This window comes from Xiphophorus hellerii, chromosome 10, assembly GCF_003331165.1.
Source record: "Xiphophorus hellerii strain 12219 chromosome 10, Xiphophorus_hellerii-4.1, whole genome shotgun sequence".
Classification (NCBI taxonomy): domain Eukaryota; kingdom Metazoa; phylum Chordata; class Actinopteri; order Cyprinodontiformes; family Poeciliidae; genus Xiphophorus; species Xiphophorus hellerii.
In genome coordinates, this window is record NC_045681.1 from 25,723,400 (window position 1) to 25,743,886 (window position 20,487).

The 20,487-nt window shown below is 40.5% G+C and overlaps 1 long non-coding RNA gene across 1 annotated transcript; it reads right to left on the reverse strand.

Annotated features, from left to right (window-relative positions):
• Nucleotides 1-12,662: 12,662 nt before the first annotated feature.
• On the reverse strand, nucleotides 12,663-17,774 carry LOC116726916 (uncharacterized). Its single transcript, XR_004340723.1, has 2 exons — nucleotides 17,656-17,774; nucleotides 12,663-13,498 (listed from the first exon to the last, which is right to left on the reverse strand). It is a non-coding gene; the product is annotated as an uncharacterized LOC116726916 (long non-coding RNA).
• Nucleotides 17,775-20,487: the final 2,713 nt, after the last annotated feature.

Below are 20,487 nucleotides of genomic sequence, written 5' to 3' on the forward strand. Positions count from 1 at the left end.
GAAAGCTCCTCAATCTATATCCAGAGCTACAAAAATTTTGGATATAATAGACTTTAAACCAGGGCGACAAGATCCAGGATTTCAAACCTGGCAAAGCAAGAACTTAATTTTTATTGATGACTTGTTTGAAGGGGAGATTCTGAAATCTTTTAGCCAGATTGAGAAGTATGGATTGAGCACATCTGATTTTTATAGATATTTACAGTTGCGAAGTTACCTGATGTCCCACACCGAATGGTCCCTTCTTAAGTCACGACCTACTGATTTAGAATTATTCTTTATAAAGATCACCAAAGAAAAAAAATCTAATAATACTGTGTCGAATTTATACAAATGCTTACAATCATGTCTGTCGACGGGATCTCCTGGGATAAAAGAAAGATGGGAACTAGAAATGAATGTTGTGATTGAAGAGTGGGAGCAAGTGTGTGTAACTGGACATAAACTGACTAACAGTCCAACATGGAAAGAATTTTATTGGAAAATAATCGTTAGATATTTCAAAACTCCATATATTATTTCCAAATTTGATCAAGCTAAATCAAATTTGTGCTGGAGACAGTGCGGACTAGTTGGAGATCACACTCATGTCTTTTGGGATTGCCCAAAGATTAAGAAATTTTGGGAGGGAATTAGAGAGGAAATTTCAAATATTTTGCAGACTTATATTGATTGGAACCCCCGGATCTTTGTTCTGGGAATTCCCCCAAATAATTTAAGTAAAGAAGAACAGTACTTGTTTGGAATCCTTGTTCTCGTAGCCAAAAAAATGATAACAGTATGTTGGTATAAACTTTTACCCCCTACTGTAAATCAATGGAAAGAGAAACTAGTGAACGTTTATACGATGGAGAAAATAACAGCAAAATTAAATTTGTCCACTGACTTATTTAAGAAAAGATGGAACCCTTTGAAGACATATTTCCAATTAATATTGTAGTAAGTAAGATAAATGTAAACACACAGGCACATATTTTATATGTAGATTTAACACATATCTCCGTTATAATAAAGACAAAAGTCACTCGAGAAAGATTTTTCCTTTATTTCATCCCCCATGTAAAAAATCCTGGATTTCAGCTCGCCGACTTGTTTGGTTGTTGTTGTTCAACTGTTTGTCTGGTTGTATTGGAAATTGTTGTTTCTGACTTATTGTATTAATCATTGATTTTGAATATTGATCTAATAAAATAAAGTCGTTGTTCAAAAAAAAAAAAATACTTTAATAACCTAAAGCAGTGAGGAGCACATTATAAAATTTTCCATTTCATTCCCTTCTTTTGATTATAATAAACATTGTTTATATTAATCACACAAAAAATAATTTTGATAATACATGAAAATGTCAATACACACTTATGTGTACTTCACAAAGAAGAATCAGGGTAAGCCTTTACAGGCTGAAGATCGGTCATAATAATGGGTCAGCACAGAGTGAAGGAAATTGGTTATTTTTCTTGAGGTGGTCTTAAAACCATGGAAGAAAACCACTGACATTTTTGTTTTCCATTCTCTGAAATGTGAGTCTCTTTATTTTATAAAAAGTGGAGCATGTCTCTGGCAAGAGCAATGGCAGCAGCAACCACAACTTTCATTGAAGGAAGATGATGCTGATGAAAGCTTGTGCAGGCCTTACACATGAGCTGCCGGCAAGTCCTTTCGGGATCTTGCAAGGGTCGAAAGTGATCTCCTGATTTCTTCTTTCTTTTGTGTCAGAGGATTCTAGCACTTGAACACACCAGTGGAGAGAAGTTTATACTACTAAGTGTTAAGCTTTGATAGCCTATATGACTTAAAGAACAGTGAAGAGGTTGTGCAGTAGGATAACATTGCATCGTCACAAACAGCAGTGGAGGGGAGTGGCCTGTTCTCTTGAAAGGTTTCTTACCACATTGTGTGTGCTGCAAACTATGCATGATTTGCAGTATAGTTTTGCAGAATCCATTTGGTAAAATATGGAAAGAAAAAGTTGAGTAAAGATTGGTTCAACATCAAGGCCTCTTCACATCTGAGAGGGCTGTGCCTGCAATCTGCCAGAGATACTTCTCGCCTGTGGAAACGAGAGACTAAGGGTCACAAATTAGCAGCGGGTTAAGAGGGTGGCTGCATTTTTTGCAGCAGAATCTGCTCTTCCATTTCCCAGTGATTCCAAAAAGCAAAAATGCACCACTCCAAATGCATAACGTGAAACTGTAGATTGTCATGACTGTCTTGTGGCAAGTTTGCAAGCTTCAATGAGAGAAATAACTAGCCATTTGCGCAGTGAAATAAGACAATGGAGGGCCAGAAGTCAGAATGCCATGTGAAATCCAAAATGATTCCCTTTTTTATGTCAGTATCTCAAGAAGCAAAGACATCCTCAAAGGGAACAAGATCAGGGCTTTGAAGAGTGAATCAGAGATATCAGTCCTTGGGGTGCAAATCCCCAAGGACTGATATCCTTGGGGATTTGCACCCCCAAATCCCCAAGGATTTGGGGATTTCCCCAAATCCCCAAATCATTTGGGGATCATTTGGAGACATGTGGGGACATTCACCACATGTCCTCATGTGGTGAATGGGGACCTTTACCACAACGGTGAAGGTCCCCATGTTCAGGTGTGTGTAGTGTTGAGGCGCTTATCAAGTTCAAATACATTTTTCATATGCTTTCACACACTGCATTCTCATATTCTCACACAAAGGCCCTTTGTAATTGTAACATCTATAGAAACTCCTCAGACTCCCGTCTCCCAGGAAATAGAAACTTAGTTGATAAAATGACGTAAGACATCAGATGACCACCAGGTGCATCCGTAGTATAGTAAACGAATCTTCCCGTTTTGGATCAGATGCTGTATAGACTCGGTCACAGAAACATCTAGTCTGTAAGGGTAAGCGTCTCCTTTTTTAGCGCTAAAAAAGAATAAAATAAGTAAAGTCTGATTACTTGTACTGGCTGATTTTCTGCTCTGTGTGCGGTACATTTTTGATCCATTTTCAACAATTGGTAGCAGAGGATGGTTTTGTGCTGAGACACGAGCAGAGATTGAACAGGCCGTTCCGGCGCAGCCTGACGGAGGCAGTGTTCTGGTGTTGGGCCCACATAAAAGGTGAGGAAAATTTTCCTTAATAAACACCATAGCATTGTTTCTGTTGGACTGTCTAAATTCCAGAAATCAGCAGTGGATGGTGTTGCATTCTTCTTAAACCTCTGAATTCCAGCTATTGATTGCTGTTATATTGTGTGTTACTGAGTTGTCTGAAGTGGTCAATCATTGTTCGATTGTCAGCTGTTGTTCGTACTGCTTTTGATTTGTTTGTCTAAAGGCTTTCGAGTTAGTCATAGGAGTAAAGTTAAGGTTACTTAAACAGTTAATAGTCAAAGTAAAAGGTCGATTGGCTCTGTAGTGAGAACTGGTCGTCTCCGACTTTTCCTGGACGCGGGAAAAGGAAAGACTAGGTTTTGTCGGTTCTATCCTTGGGGAGTGCTGCCCCCTAAAAGAACGCGTTAGCCAATCTGTGACTTGCTCAAAAAACACAAAAGTGTTGAGAGGGGTCCACCATAGGAAAAAGATAAGAGAATAAGATAAAGATTGATCGCGATCTGTTCCTCTGTAGAGAAATAAGTGAAGAAAATAAGTGAAAAAAGAGGACATCATAGGAGCTGAAAAGCGTGGATCCATTTCTGTGTATCTGTCAGCCGTGTGTGTGTCTGTCAGCTGTGTGTATGTAAACGTCTGCCGCTGAGCAGACTTTGCGTGTTTAAATGTACTCTCCTTCGTTTATTGCAATGTCTTTTAAAACCATGGTAAACATTCGGGGATTATAATCTGTGGGAAGTTTCTTTATCTCATCTGTGGTCTTTGATTTTCTCGCCGCCGCGCGAGCAAAATCTTTCTGCTGTGTGTGATTTCCTCGCCGCTGTGCGAGCAAAAAAAAAGAGAAAAGGAGACAGAGGCTCGCCGCAGTGCGAGGCAGTAAAAAAAGGCAGGAAAGAGGAGAGGTGATCTCTGGGTTTGAATATGGCGCAGGAGGTCGACAGGGAGAAATATGATCCAAAGTGGGGCATCGGGCCATGGATTGCGCTCAGTGAGCAAATAGATGGATTAATAACTTATCTGGGGGAACATGACGAATTCCAAACGGACGGGGACGGACAAAAAATACAAAATAAATTAAAAAGTCTGGTTGAAATGGGTGGAGGCGATTTGCTAAGCAGACAGCCCCTGGGGAAACATTTGTTGCAGGGAATCAACAATTCTAAAAAACATTTGATAGACACTGTGCAAAAAGAAGGAGAAGCAGGAGTTTTCACTAACAGAAGCTGTAAAACAAACGAGCAGAATGCTGAGAGAGAACTCAGGCAGAGGGAAGAACTTTTGGTTTTCTGGCAGGGACTTTCACATGCATTTGAACACAAAAAACAAAAAGTTGCCACCAGCTCTGAACACACAAACATAAATACAGACAATTCACTTCCTCCACCATATAGTGGAGACGAAACTCGGCCTTCCCAGGGCATTTATCCCATAGTGAACATTACACAGGGAACTTTAGCAGTCGAGGGGGAGACAGCTACCCCACAAAACGCTCCCGAAGTCCACACTGGGACTAATACCCCGAACTGGACTATATTAGATCAGACCCCGTCCACACCAAATCCCATGGCTTGGTCTCAGTTAAATGACACCTTTGTCAGATCTGCTCAGAGGTTGCAGAACCTGTGTGACAGAGCAGAACAGATGGAGAGAGGAGAGATAAAATCTAATTCAGCCAAAAACGTTCAAATTAAAATGGATGCAAATGGAACGTGGGTTTCAGAGGAGAACCTTACAGATAAAACTGATGAACTGAAAGAGGTCTATCACATCTCGTGCCCTCTAGAGAGCATGCGTGGCTTAGGCCTTCACACAGCAGAAGGACAGCACGCCCTGGTTGGGAGCAACACAGGGGCTTATCCTCTTTTGAAAAACAGTGCTGGGGGTCAGAAATACGTTCCTTTTCCTCTAGATGACAGAGAGGCCATAGTAGATAAACTGCCCAGTATTACAGCTGGTGGGAGTCTTTGGTTGGCAGAGTTAGACCTGCTGACCTCTGGAATGACTCTAGCGCTGGGAGATTTCAGAGCAATAATGAGCAGAGCTATGTCTGGCATGGTTATGAGAGACATAGAACACGCAGCAGGGACCCAAAATGTAAGTAATTCTACTCCAGCACATCAATTCATCACACCTTTGGCACGGGAAATAAAAAGGCAGTTTCCACTGGCCACAATCGCTCCCATCACCAGGTTTGAATGGGATTACAGCATGGATCCTAAAGAATACATAAATAAAGCTGCAGGAACCTGGTTCGGAAAAACTACAATTAATCCAAAAGGCCCACACTCAAACTTAACTGAAATGTTTAGAGAGGCAATCTTGAAAGGTGTTCCTGAACAGGTTGTACAATCTATGAGAAATAATCCAGATTTAACAGGGTGCGAGTACGTTAGATGGGAGAGGCATCTGCTTCATCACTTATTAAAGGCACAAGATGAGTTCAAGAAAAAGCAGTCTGACACTAAGGATTTAGAAATTCAGCTGTTGAAGCTCCAATTGCAGGAAGCAAAACAAAAATTGAATAAAAAAAAAACAGATACAAAGGAACATGTGATGGTTGTGGCTGTAGGTGCTGCAACACACACACAAAATGCAACTTCCTGGCAAAACACTAATCAGATTGGGGGAGGACTGGTTCCTCTTCCTGTTTTTTCTGTTTCATATCCTCAAAACAGGTACAGAGCGTTTCCTCGTGGACGGGGAAGGCGTTTGGCCGGTCACGAGGGCGGTGCTCCGTGGAGGGGTCGTGGGGCGCGGATCAGGGGACCACAGCAGGAGGACATATGCTACCGATGTGGACGTGTTGGACACTGGGCAAAACATTGCTGGGCCATACCAAATCACGGGGAACCAGGTATGATCCCCCACAATCCCAATGTTATACCTGGACAGTCTTTTCAGGGGAATAACGAGCCCACACAGAACATCTAGTGACACGCCCCTGGAGACCCACAGCCCAGCATGGGAACTGCAGACCCCATGTTGTCAGCAACACTGGAGGGGAGAGAAACACACTTCCTGGTGGACACAGGTGCTACACACAGCACATTGAACTTTGTTTCTCCCCTCAGTTTGACGTCACAAACTGCATCTTTAACTGGGTTCTCAGGGACAGAACAAAGTCTGCCTTTCACTAAGCCTCTGACCTTCACACTGGGCAATCAGCACCTGCAACATTCTTTTGTCAGCTCTCCCACAACTCCCGTCAATTTGCTAGGAAGAGACTTACTGATAAAACTGGGAGCAACAATTATGTGCTCTGTGAATGGATTAATTGTTTCATTTCCCGATGGCACGTCCCTCCCTTGTGCAAACTTTCACACAGATGGACAATTTCTCATGCAGCCAGTTGTTTCTGAGTATGCAGACATATATTGGGGCCTTTTAACGAACTTACCCTCCAGCCGTCTAATGTCAACGTTTGTGGACTGGAAACCTTGGCTCCTGTGTCTGCGCTCCTACGTCTCTCCTCCGGATCCCCCCACGTGACCCTGTTCTACGACAGAGACGTCTCTGAATGGTACCAGGAATCTTTCCTTTCCACTTTGGAGGAAACAACCTGGGAGGTAAAATCTCAGATATTTATGTAGCTCCAGTTGGTGTAGCTGCTGCTGTCTCTTTCACAGAAACGCAGTCAGAATGTTATCAAATATCTGATGAAGCTGTGCCTCACATCTCTCTCTGTTTGCACCCTGAGCACCAAGCAAAAGAATTGGGCCCAATGATGAAACGCTCCCTGGCAGCCACAGATTGGATTGCGACAGCAGTGCCAGGTTTGTTTTTCTCCCCTTCTATTGACACATATAAGATCAGCTTTTCAGGGTCTGAAACAGTAGAACTTCATCATGAACATGTCCAGGCATCACGGTAGGGAAAAATCAGACCACCCTTTAGCGGCTCAATTAATCACATCCATGCCCACATCTCTCTGGGCAGAGTCGCCTACAGATGTGGGGCTTGTTTGCTGTTCTCCTATTTCATTTCAGGTGGACTCTGAGAGACCTCTCTGGATTCCTCAGTATCCGCACAAACCCGCAGCTGAACAGGGCATCGCAGAAACAATAACAGGGCTAATTCGGGCTGGCGTGCTGGAACCCTCGCAGTCTGATTGGAACACTCCCATTTTGCCAGTGGAGAAAAAAGGTACTGGTAAATACAGAATGGCCCATGATCTTCGGGCAGTGAATGCAGTTCTCAAGACAAAAACTGTGCCGGTTCCGAACCCATATGTGTCTATTGCTGCATTAACACCCACTCAGCAGTGGTACACCTGTATTGATTTGGCAAATGCATTTTTCTGTGTCCCACTAGCTGAAAGCTGCAGGGACTACTTTTCATTCACTTTCAGGGGAGAACAGTGGCGTTACACCAGGCTGCCACAAGGTTTCGCCCTGTCTCCAGGGCTGTTTAACCAGGTTTTGAAGGATGTTTTGCAGGACTGTCCTCTCCCTCCACAAACGACCCTCATCCAATATGTGGACGACCTTTTGCTGGCTGCCCCCACCGCGGAGACCTGCGTTAAAGCGACCTCTCTGGTTTTGCAGCACCTACATCAGGCGGGTTTCAAGGTTAGTAAGAATAAATTGCAGATTGCAAGAAAACAGGTTTCTTTTCTGGGCAGGATAATTTCTGCAGGCACAACTGGCATGTCTCCTTCCCACAAGCAGTCCATTTTGCAACATCCGAAACCCTCCAGAGTTAAAGACATGCTCTCTTTTCTGGGGTTAACTGGCTACAGCAGGAGCTACATTCCCTTTTACACTGACCTGACTCAATCTCTTCGGGCCTTGGTTAAAGAACAAGGCATGCGAAATCTGAACAATCCCCTCATTTGGACAACTGAGGCGGAACAAGCTTTTATCTCATTAAAGCAAAACATGGCATTGGCAGCGGAACTCTCCCTCCCAGATTACACCTTGCCGTTTTTTCTTGATGTTTCTGTAACAAAAATGGCTGTTAACGGAGTTTTGTTCCAGAAAAAAGGGGGAGAGAGAAAAGTACTGATGTACTTATCTGTAATGATGGACAATATGGAAAAAAGGCATCCCCCATGTACGCAACATGCAGCTGGGATAGCCAAACTCATACAAAAAACCGCACATATTGTCATGGGACATACACTGCAAGTGTTAACTACACACAGCGTGGTGGCATATGTAAACTCACAGAGTTTCACCATGACGGCGTTGAGACAACAAAGGCTTTCCAAAGTTCTGGAAGCTCCAAACATTTCATTCACTCATGAAGGCATAAATATGGCAGACTGTTTTGCAGACGGAGAACCACACGAGTGTGCAGAGTTGGTGGCAAAGTCAGAAAAGGTAAGACCAGACCTGGAAGCAACTCCCTTGATTGGACCAGAGGTGAGACAGTTCTTCACAGATGGGTGTTGTTACAGACACCAAACACAAGAACTAAGAGCTGGTTTTGCAGTAGTAGAAAGCACAAAAGCAGGCTTTCTCACAAGAAAAGCAGAAAGACTGGAAGGAACAGCATCTGCACAGAGGGCAGAAATAAAAGCAGTGATCGAAGCGTTAAAGCTTGCCCAAGGATCACAGGTAAATGTGTACACAGATTCCGCTTATGTTGCAGGAACAGTGCATTTGGAACTTTGCCAGTGGATGAGGGGCGGATTTCTGACCACCAGCGGCTGAACCATAAAACATGAGGCGGAGGTAAAAAAAAAAAAAAAAAAAAAAAAAACTTGCGGAAGCATTGCTATTGCCAAAAACAGTAGCTGTAATCAAATGCAAAAGTCATGACTTATCAGGCACAATGATTGCAAAAGGTAATCAAGCAGCGGACAGAGCAGCTAAAGTAGCTGCGGGGTACACCAATTTGGCCATGGTGTGTTCCTCGGAGGAGGAATTACATGACAAACTCACACTGGAGGAGGTGGTAAGATGCCAAAAGGGGGTGCCACTTGAAGAGAAAAACATGTGGAAGCAACGAGGTGCCACTGAAACAAATGGATGCTGGAGGGGCCCAGACGGCAGGTTAATTCTGCCCCCTGGGAGGAAACAGGAGCTGTTTCAGGAAGCTCATGGGGTTGGACATGTGGGAACTAAACAGATGATGCATAATCTTAAAGACTGGTGACAACCCCAAATGATCAACATGGTGAAACAGTTTGTAAATAATTGTGAAATGTGTGGACAGGTTAACCCTAAGAAAACTTTGAAGCCACATCAGGGACAGTTTCTTCCACTCACAGGTCCAGGGAAAGAGGTTGTGTTGGATTTCACTGACATGATAAACACGGTGCAAGGGAAAAGATATTTGCTGGTGTGTGTTGATGCTTTCACAGGTTGGCCAGAGGCGTGGCCAGCAGCGAGAGAAGACAGTAAAACTGTCATAAAATGCCTGATCAACCATTACATCCCCAGGCACGGTTTTCCAGAAAAAATCAGATCAGACAATGGAACCCATTTCAGAAACAAGGACCTGCGAACAGTGGAAGCTCATCTTGGTTTGAAACACAAGTTCGGTACGGTTTATCACCCGGAATCCTAAGGCAAAGCAGAACGAATGAATCAAAATTTAAAAACAAAATTGGCTAAAGTTTGTGCACAAACTAAATTAACAGTGACCAAGGCGCTAGAAGGACTTAGGGCCCTTAGTAAAACGATGCATGAGCACTCTGGAGTTTCAAACCCCTTGGATAAGTGGTTCACTGATCTGTTTGGAAAATATAAAGAAATCATCATCTCTTTGCTCTTTTCTGTGACAACCGTCCTGGCACTTCTGATCACCTGCGGTTGCTGCTGTGTCCCCTGTCTGAGGTCATTGGCGGTGCGGTGCATCACCTCAACCATAGAGAAAGGCAGCAGTAGTGATGGAAATCCACCTGCCTATCAGATGTTTTCCCGGAGACGTGAAAGAACCGTGAAATTCCAGATTGCCAGAGTTTAAGGGCAGTACTAGTATCCAGTGACAAAAGAAAATTTTCCTTCACTTTAATGTTCTTTATATAATCCATTGATTTCGCTTTTGTTGTGTTTTTTCTTGCAGAATGAAGTCCAATCCTTTCTGGGTGTGCCTTGGTGTGAGACTGTGGGCGCCTTCCACGATTGTTGGACCGAGTTACAGCCGAAATCCCACACTGAAGCCTTCCAGGCACTGTCGGGGTTTCCCAGCGACCGCGCCGGCTCTACATCTGGACACACGCAGAAACTGATTTGACGTTGATAGGTCTCGCTATAGAGAGGCTGCAGTGATTTGATTTCATTACAATGATTAAAGTTTGATCAGAAAACATTTTTACTTACTTTTAATCCTAGTTTAATCATGCCAGTGTATTTTGAGTGTACTGCCTTTAATCCTGATTTACTTTATTGATTTGATGTTTTACGAATGTGTTCATTGTTCTGTGCCTTTCAATACTCAGAATTCTAAGCTTTTCTTACCATTTCATTCCGGTTCACTTTGCATCCTTTTCGTAGTTCATTAACTTTTACATATTACATAGAAATCTCACCTTTTAGTCTTCTAACAATGTGTTCATTTTTGCATACTACCTAACAATTCACTGATTTTACAAATAATTTTAACCTAACACTTCACTATAAGTTCCACACACTATCCTAACATTTTGTTCACTTAGCACTTTTGTAGAACTTAACAACTTCGTAGCTGTGACTTTTCACCTTGTTTTTAAATACTAACAATAAAACAAAAAAAAAAAATATACAAAACCTAACACAAAATTTTAGACTTTGCTCTTTTGAGTTCATTACCCTCCTGTGGCATGGCGTTGAACTGAGGTCACTACAGAATGAATATAATGAAAAATCAGACATATGAAGTAATAATGACAACAAAAATGATTAAGACAAAACTCACAAGACTACGGATAACATTTTATTGAAAATAAATATAATAAATAAAACAACAGAAACAGCTGACATAGTCATGCCATGGGTGGTTGACTAACATTTCCCTAAACCCCAACACCCTTCAAAATTTTGTTTCTATTTGTGCATTTCTCCAGATTGTAAGGGGGACATTGTGATTTTTTCCACCGCCTGCTGAGGCCAGGGGTGCCCTGTCCGTTTTTACCCCCAAAATATGTGATGAAATGAAATGAAAAACATTGGTGGAGGATGCGGGAGGACGAAGCCTCAGGGGGAAGTTTTCCGGAAGGGACAATGTCTACTCGAGGATGTACAGCCCCCCTCTTTTATTCTTTTCGTTATTTTCCATTTTTCTTGTTTTGTGTGGTCTCGTTGAGACCAAAAGGGGGAGCTGTTGAGGCGCTTATCAAGTTCAAATACATTTTTCATATGCTTTCACACACTGCATTCTCATATTCTCACACAAAGGCCCTTTGTAATTGTAACATCTATAGAAACTCCTCAGACTCCCGTCTCCCAGGAAATAGAAACTTAGTTGATAAAATGACGTAAGACATCAGATGACCACCAGGTGCATCCGTAGTATAGTAAACGAATCTTCCCGTTTTGGATCAGATGCTGTATAGACTCGGTCACAGAAACATCTAGTCTGTAAGGGTAAGCGTCTCCTTTTTTAGCGCTAAAAAAGAATAAAATAAGTAAAGTCTGATTACTTGTACTGGCTGATTTTCTGCTCTGTGTGCGGTACATTTTTGATCCATTTTCAACAGTAGCAACACTAAAAACTGTACAGCGCTTAAAAGTGATGTTGGTAATGTCCAGAAGGACAGCTATGTGTCTGAACCAAAGCACTGCCAAAAGATGAGGTCTTCTGCTTCAAGAGGGTGAATGAAGCTGAATAAAGAACAAGGGTGAGCAGGCTTTAACCAACAACGTCAGAATAGGCAAAAACAACTTCTTTCAGCTTCAGGGATCCAGGAAACCGAGTCAGAAGCAATCAGGCCTTCGTCGTGAATGGAGGCTTCAAAGACTGAGTCATTAGGATAAAATGTCTGCAACAAAAAGGCCATGCCCAGAAAATACATAAGTTGTTTTTTAGTGGCAGGCTGGCAAATGTTTCTGAACATGTTGTAAGGACACAGAGTGTCCCTCACCAGTTATAACGTGACCTCAAAAAGAAAAGAATGTTTTCCTACACAGATTACAATTTTTAACAAACAGACTTTGAGTCTAAAAACACGCAAATGTTTTTTTACGGAGAAACTGTGTCTTTGTTTTTAGGTGAATCTACATAGAACAGAATCATTAGCATACTGTAACAACAGGACACCTGCAAACTGCATCCGAGAATCTACGCTGACTTTCACTGCAGCATTATACTGTAGATTGTTGGATTTTCAAAAAAATTCAGTCGGCTAAATGTCTAGGCACGGCTTTAGATCTGATTGTCATGGACAAAGAAAATGCATTTCCATGGCTATCTACAGAGCAGTGTTTTTGTCCTAAAGTGGAATTTGAGACAAAATTGGAGTTTGAGATTAGATAGTAACATTCCTTACGTATGTTAAACATCTACATATCTTTTTAATTTTCATATTAATTTTTAGGTATCTGTCCTTTTTTTTTGCTCACTGAATTGATTGCACGGACCACCCTAAGGGGACATGGAGGATTTTATTTTTCTTTTGCAAGTGAACGTAACACTTTTGCGTTACCTCGCAAAAGTTTTTGCGTTCTCTTCCAATAATGTACTGATCAGTTCATGCAGCATAATTGAATACTGGAAGCCTTTCTTACAGTGGCCATTGTACTTTCTGCTATTATATCGTAAGGTTTTTCCATGTAAATATCTTGTAAAATATCTGAAGTTTTATATCTCTTTCTTTACGATAGAAATGCACCACAAATCAATGATGTAAGCACAAACTTTCCTTAAGTAGGAAAAAAAAATACATCCAAGCAATCTGGACTATTTCTGAGTTATTATCGCGGAGTAATGAGTCATCTGACAGTTTTGATTGTGTCTCTTTTGTGTTGGTAATCTAAATGGTTTAAACAAAGAGTCACTTTTGTGTGCAGTTCCATCTCAACTATACACAAACAGATATAAACATGCAGTCAATAAGGGAGTTAGGAGTAAACACTGAGGCTCCTTACATGTGTATACATTTGAAATTTTAAATTGACATTTGTGACTGCATACAAAATAGACCAGCAAATATTGCAGTAAGCATATTGCAAGGTAACGTAAAAGTATCGCGAAGTTTTGCGAGGTAACACAAAAGAATTTTTTTCCCCCTTGTCCCTTAGGGGGCTTAGTACCTCTCTACTCATTTGCTAATTCTTTTCTGCTCCATCTTTAAACAAAAAAGTGCCGTCACCTGACAACCTCTCAGCCAATAAAATGAAGATGTTATACTGGGTGCGTTTGCTTCCTTCAATTGGGTGTGCCTGTGTGGCCAAGGGTGTAGGAACAAGTTTGTGATTGGGGGAGACACATATCGGAAAACCTGACAGATCCGTAAATAGCTTGAGCAAAAATGTCATAAACAATAATCTGACCTGTCAAGAAAACTGGCATAAGGGTATGAGATCTTTCCAGGTACACGCAGAAAAAGGTGCATAATGGCTTGGAAGAAATAAAGTAATCTTGTAGTTTGATTAAAAGTTAATTAAGTTGAATAAGTCTGAATAATATGAGTATAAGTAATCACTCAATAACTTTCTGCAAAGAATCTCTGATTAATGATCTGTAATGATTTAACTATGTAATGATTATGTTAATGATTAACAATAAGAAAAAGATGTGATTTATTGTCAATGAAGGTGAAGTTGTGATCATTTGAAATCAATTCAAACAGGTTTAACAACAGGTTGAATGTGTTTAATGAGTTATAATAAATGATAGTGAGTTATAGAAAAGAGAGGAATGCAGTACAGCCCTGATAACAGGAAATGTCGCAAGCAGTTCTGAACAGATGGCCAGGGCGCACAGGATGGGTGGTGCGGTGAGTTTGGCTGAGGCAACGGGGAATGGGGAAGTACGGGAACTTCCACTACGGTCAGCAAAAACAGGTTGGGAAATGTGGGGACTTTTTCATGAGAGACAGCAGATGTGAAGAAAGTCACGTAGACCAAACCCCCCCATACACACACATGGTGGAGAAATGTATAAAAACGGGCTGAAAAGAGGAACCAGCTGTTCCCAGTCCGGCGGCGCAGAAGAAGAGACAACCTGCAGAAGCAGATTGAGCTACGGACCGCACCTCAGAACCACGGGGGAGCTCGGACTTCACACCGCTAAGAAAGGACTGGGTCCCGTCGCCCCATCTCTGGTTCGTTATTCGACAGTCGGTCTCGTCTCAACCCAGCACTTTCAAACTCTGCAACAAGACTTGGAGGAAGGACAAAGACCCCTAAGGGATGAAGAACTGGGTCTTGCAAAAGGATTCGGACCCGTTCTGCTTTGTTTTCTTTCTAAGGAGGATTTTTCCACACAAGGCAAAGACCTCAACCAAGGATGCTAGAAATTCCTGTTGCCAAAAGATCCACCATCTTCTGGGTATGAGTTGAATCTGCTCATCGAAATTCCATTTCAGAACGTGCGACTTAAAGTTAGGGAAAGGAGACAGGGTAGTATGATTGTACATGTAAATTTTATTACACTGTTTTTGAATTATATACGATTGATTATTGATTTGTATGTCGCATATCCCTGCTTAAGCTTGCTTAATAAATTTATACTATAAAATTCTAATGAGGTTGGTGGACATTGGAATTAATAGAGTCATTTAATCTTTGTCCAGTTCTTTTAACACTAGGACTACCAGGATTTTGAGAAATTCCTATCTCTACCAAGAGGGGCCAGATTGGGTATCTTCCTAGAGCTACCGAGAGGGGCCAAACTGGGTTATTAGCATCCAAATGTGGCCAAGCTGACGACTCTGAATGGTCTAATTAGCATCCCTGTAGATGAGCAGGGGGGAGGAGAGCCAAACTCACTACATCAACTTTCACGCTCAAAACACAGCAGTTAAAGTCACCTTCTCCCCACTCCCCAATTCAACATTTAGGCGTATGCTCACATTTTATACATATAAAAATGGCTGCAAACAGACGTGCAATTGCACTGTCTCTCTTAATTTTAAAAAATTTCAGTGGATAATTATGTAAATGGAATAGAAGATAATTTATTTTTAAGATTTTTTACTCAATTTTTACCATTTGCATGTGAAAAAGGCAGAATTTTGTGTTTCATAGACTCAAGTGTGCTCACCAAAGTGTTTAATGTAAACATTTTCATCAAATCCAAGGTTCTTTATTGCATTTACATTTTTATCAACCCTGATGGAATTGAGTTACAGAGACCAATACCTTTACCCAAGCAATTCAGAAATGTTCTTCTGACATTTTTACTGTACCAGCTTACATCTTATTCAGGCCCAAAAACTGGATACAGTTATCTGTCGATGATAGGCAGAATGTATCTAAAGGAGAATTTAAAGTTCAACACAGGGCTAACACAGAAACACACCAAGATGGCTACTTAGATGTACTAAATCAAGGTATTTTGAATATTATTAATATTTATGCTTTAGCACTGCTAGAGGAAGTCCAAACACTAGGGCACGAGAGAACGCAAACTCTACAGAATAAATCCAAGGCTACGATTCAAACTGGAGATCTTTTTTTCCAAGGAGACATTGGTAATTACCACACCGCTGTGCTGCTTCTGTGTAACTTTGTATTTATTGATATTGTACATGAAAAATGTTTGAAATGTATCTTTGTTCAATGCATTTGTGATTTTTTTTTCACAAGTGAATTGGATAAAATACACAGCAATCTTCAGCATAAGATAGCTCATCTTCTCCACAAGTTGAAAAAAATTGCATTTCCTTTCCCACTTATAACACATTGGCATGTGATGTACAAGATATTGAGAGTGGATTTGCACACATCTGCCACAGGTTCCCAAAATTTCAGGAGAATTGGGGTAAATTCACACCAGCCCTCTTTAGCCCACGTTAATACTCTTTTTCATTTGCCTAGAAAATTTGGTTGATTTAGGGAGGTGTGAATGTGTACTCAAACTCTAATGCGGACCAAAGAAGTGAACTCTGGTCCTCCTAAAAGCCTAGGTCTCGGTTCAGCTGAAGTGAACTGTAGTGCGGTTTGAATGTATACGTGAATGCCAAGTGGTCCCGAGACCGCTCCAAAAGCAGGAAACGCACTACAGCAGAGGGTACTTGTGTGAAAAACAACATTCTCCATAGTTTGATGCCTCATCCCCGACTCATGCTGAGCAGATTTTGTTGGATGTTTATTTTGTCTTTGGGTAAATGTGAAAAAACAAACACTGTTCAACAACAGCTAAAATCTGAGGCCACCCCACTTTTGCTTACATTTTACATTGAAAGGATGTAGATGACCTGCATGGAACAAGTACTCTTAGTTTTCCTGCTAATTACTCTCTGATTCCAACTGAACACACCTGGAAGATGGCAGCTAACATCCTTTCATCGACATCATTAAATTGACTTTTCACCATAGTGTGCTGTGAAACCCCAGTCCTCTATTGCAATTTCAGAGAAGAAATTATAGAAAAGACCATAACCATCCACCAGTCACTACAACAGCTTATTACTAAATAATTAATATAGGCTAGTGGACAGACATTTCTGCCTATAGTACACATTTAAAATCAATTAAATGGTGCAGTTGTTGTTGCTTGTTAGGTTAACAACTGACCTAACAAAACGTATGCAGTAGATCATGAACAGTTTATTAGCTGATAATTTAACCACTAAGAAAAGACATTTAATTTTGTTGTAAAGTTTGCAAAAAAAAAAAAGCCGTAAACAAAGGATGCAAAATATACAAAGTTTTAGAGCGCATCCGCTATTAAACTGGTTAACATGTTGTTTAAAAAAGAAAACTGAGAGTCAAGACAAGATACTAGAGCGACAAAACTTAGAAAACAACATCAGGATTTGTTGTAAGAATTACCATGCAAAGAGAAACTATGCATGGGACTTGAAATATACTGCATTTGGTGAGCAGGGGGGAGGAGAGCCAAACTCACTACATCAACTTTCACGCTGATTGTCCTTGGAACAGGATAGTAATGGCCGTATTTACATAACAAAGGCGCCTCTTCACACCCTCTCTTGGAGGGCCAAACTGGCCCCTCTTTGGTAGCTCTAGGGACAGGGCCAAACTGGCCCCTCTCTGGTACCTGGACGAAGATTCCCATTTTGGGAATCTTTGGTAGTTCTAGTGTTAATTAAGGTAAAACTAATGTACATGATTCCAGTAAATAGGAGGCTTCATAATTTCCTTTGGTGAGATTAAATAATGACCCTGGGACTTACATCTAAGTCACTAAACATAATCTAGCCGGTTCCAAGTGCAAGTTATGATTTAGAAAGTGAGCTACCGTTAACAGAAGTGGTTATTGGAATTATGCAGCTGCGAGGGCTACTCAGCTGATTGTTTCTTAACTGTAAAGGGTCATAACTTCTGGATTGGAGGTAGTTAGAGCTAGACGAATCACTTTCGCCACCAGTTTAAATAGATATCTCTTATAGAGTACTTTTAGGGTAATACCCAGGTCTCAGAGATTTTCCGGACCTGTTAGACGGAGAACTGGTCAGTAGGCAGCCCTGTGAAGTAGTGAGGAGTGGGCGGGGCTGACTATTGCAGGATAACCTTCAGACCCCTTTTTACGAGTAATCTAACGTGTTACTTTTTACAATCCAGTAATCATGAAAAGTTATGTATCCAAGTTACTGTGTTACTATATTTGTCATTTTGTAATTTGTCATTTTTTGTTATACACAAAGCAATGGCTTGTGCCTATAACCATAGGTTTGTGCCATACCATTGTATTTCATTGCTAATTTCACTTATATGTCTTTGTGCAATGATAATAAAATAAGTCTATGTCTAATAAAAACATATATTGTTGCTTTCCTCTTTTTCCTTGGGGAGTTATGTCTCATGTGTAACACCAGTGACACAAACGAAAACAATGGAGAGAAAAAAGATGCGCATTGTCTAGTTGATGGATTTTTCATTGTGTAACCAAGTTACTTTGTCAAAGTAACTCACATTTGGTATTAAATTAATATATATACAGTATATATATATATATATATATATATATATATATATACATATATATATATATATATATATATATATATATATATATATATATATATATATATATATATATATACAGTATATATATACAGTATATATATATACAGCATATATATATACAGTACAGACCAAAAGTTTGGACACACCTTTCTAATTCAATGGGTTTTCTTTATTTTCATGACTATTTATAAGGCAAGAAATCCCACTTATTAACCTGACAGGGCACACCTATGAAGTGAAAACCAAATCAGGTGACTACCTCTTGAAGCTCATCAAGAAAATGCAGAGTGTGTGCAAAGCAGTAATCACAGCAAAAGGTTGCTACTTTGAAGAAACTAGAATATAAGGGGTATTTTCAGTTGTTTTACACTTTTTTGTTTAGTGCATATTTCCACAAGTGTTATTCATAGTTTTGATGCCTTCAGTGTGAATCTACAATGTCAATAGTCATGAAAATAAAGGAAACTCATTGAATTAAAAGGTGTGTCCAAACTTTTGGTCTGTACTGTATATATAGATATATATAGAGAGAGATTTAATGGGACATTTGGGAGGATGTATAATGGGACGATTGGGAGGATTTAACATGGAGCACTTGGGAGGATTTATAAAGGGACACCTATAAGAATTTAACATAGGAATTTTGTGAGGATTCATAACGGTACATTTGGGAAGATTTAATATGGGATATTTTGGCATTGCTGCATCTCAGCATTTCCATGCTGTTCCAAAGCTAATAAGGCTGAAAATTGAGTGTAGTGCTGAAAATTCACATATTGTCACTTTTTCACTTCTCTCGCCGAGAAAACGCTTTTTTGGTCTCTTACATTCAAAACTCATGAAACTCAAAATTTAGACTTGGTCCCAGCTTCAAACCACCAGAACTACTGTATCTCAGAATTTCTATGCTGTCCGAAAGCTAATCAGGCTTAAAATTGAGTGTAGTGCTGAAAATTCACATATTGTCACTTTTTCGCTTCTCTCGCCGAGAGAACGCTTTTTTTGTCTCTAACATTCAAAACTCATGAAACTCAAAATTTAGACTTGGTTCCAGCATCAAACCACCAGAACTACTGCATCTCAGCATTTCCATGCTGTTCCCAAGCTAATAAGGCTGAAAATTGAGTGTAGTGCTGAAAATTCACATATTGTCACTTTTTCGCTTCTCTCGCCGAGAGAACGCTTTTTTTGTCTCTAACATTCAAAACTCATGAAACTCAAAATTTAGACTTGGTTCCAGCATCAAACCACCAGAACTACTGCATCTCAGCATTTCCATGCTGTTCCCAAGCTAATAAGGCTGAAAATTGAGTGTAGTGCTGAAAATTCACATATTGTCACTTTTTCGCTTCTCTCGCCGAGAGAACGCTTTTTTTGTCTCTAACATTCAAAACTCATGAAACTCAAAATTTAGACTTGGTTCCAGCTTCAAACCACCAGAACTACTGCATCTCAGCATTTCCATGCTGTTCCCAAGCTAATAAGGCTGAAAATTGAGTGTAGTGCTGAAAATTCACATATTGTCACTTTTTCGCTTCTCTCGCCGAGAGAACGCTTTTTTTGTCTCTAACATTCAAAACTCATGAAACTCAAAATTTAGACTTGGTTCCAGCTTCAAACCACCAGAACTACTGCATCTCAGCATTTCCATGCTGTTCCCAAGCTAATAAGGCTGAAAATTGAGTGTAGTGCTGAAAATTCACATATTGTCACTTTTTCGCTTCTCTCGCCGAGAGAACGCTTTTTTGGTCTCTAACATTCAAAACTCATGAAACTCAAAATTTAGACTTGGTTCCAGCATTCAAACCACCAGAACTACTGCATCTCAGCATTTCCATGCTGTTCCCAAGCTAATAAGGCTGAAAATTGAGTGTAGTGCTGAAAATTCACATATTGTCACTTTTTCGCTTCTCTCGCCGAGAGAACGCTTTTTTTGTCTCTAACATTCAAAACTCATGAAACTCAAAATTTAGACTTGGTTCCAGCATCAAACCACCAGAACTACTGCATCTCAGCATTTCCATGCTGTTCCCAAGCTAATAAGGCTGAAAATTGAGTGTAGTGCTGAAAATTCACATATTGTCACTTTTTCAGCTTCTCTCGCCGAGAGAACGCTTTTTTTGTCTCTAACATTCAAAACTCATGAAACTCAAAATTTAGACTTGGTTCCAGCTTCAAACCACCAGAACTACTGCATCTCAGCATTTCCATGCTGTTCCCAAGCTAATAAGGCTGAAAATTGAGTGTAGTGCTGAAAATTCACATATTGTCACTTTTTCGCTTCTCTCGCCGAGAGAACGCTTTTTTGTCTCTAACATTCAAAACTCATGAAACTCAAAATTTAGACTTGGTTCCAGCTTCAAACCACCAGAACTACTGCATCT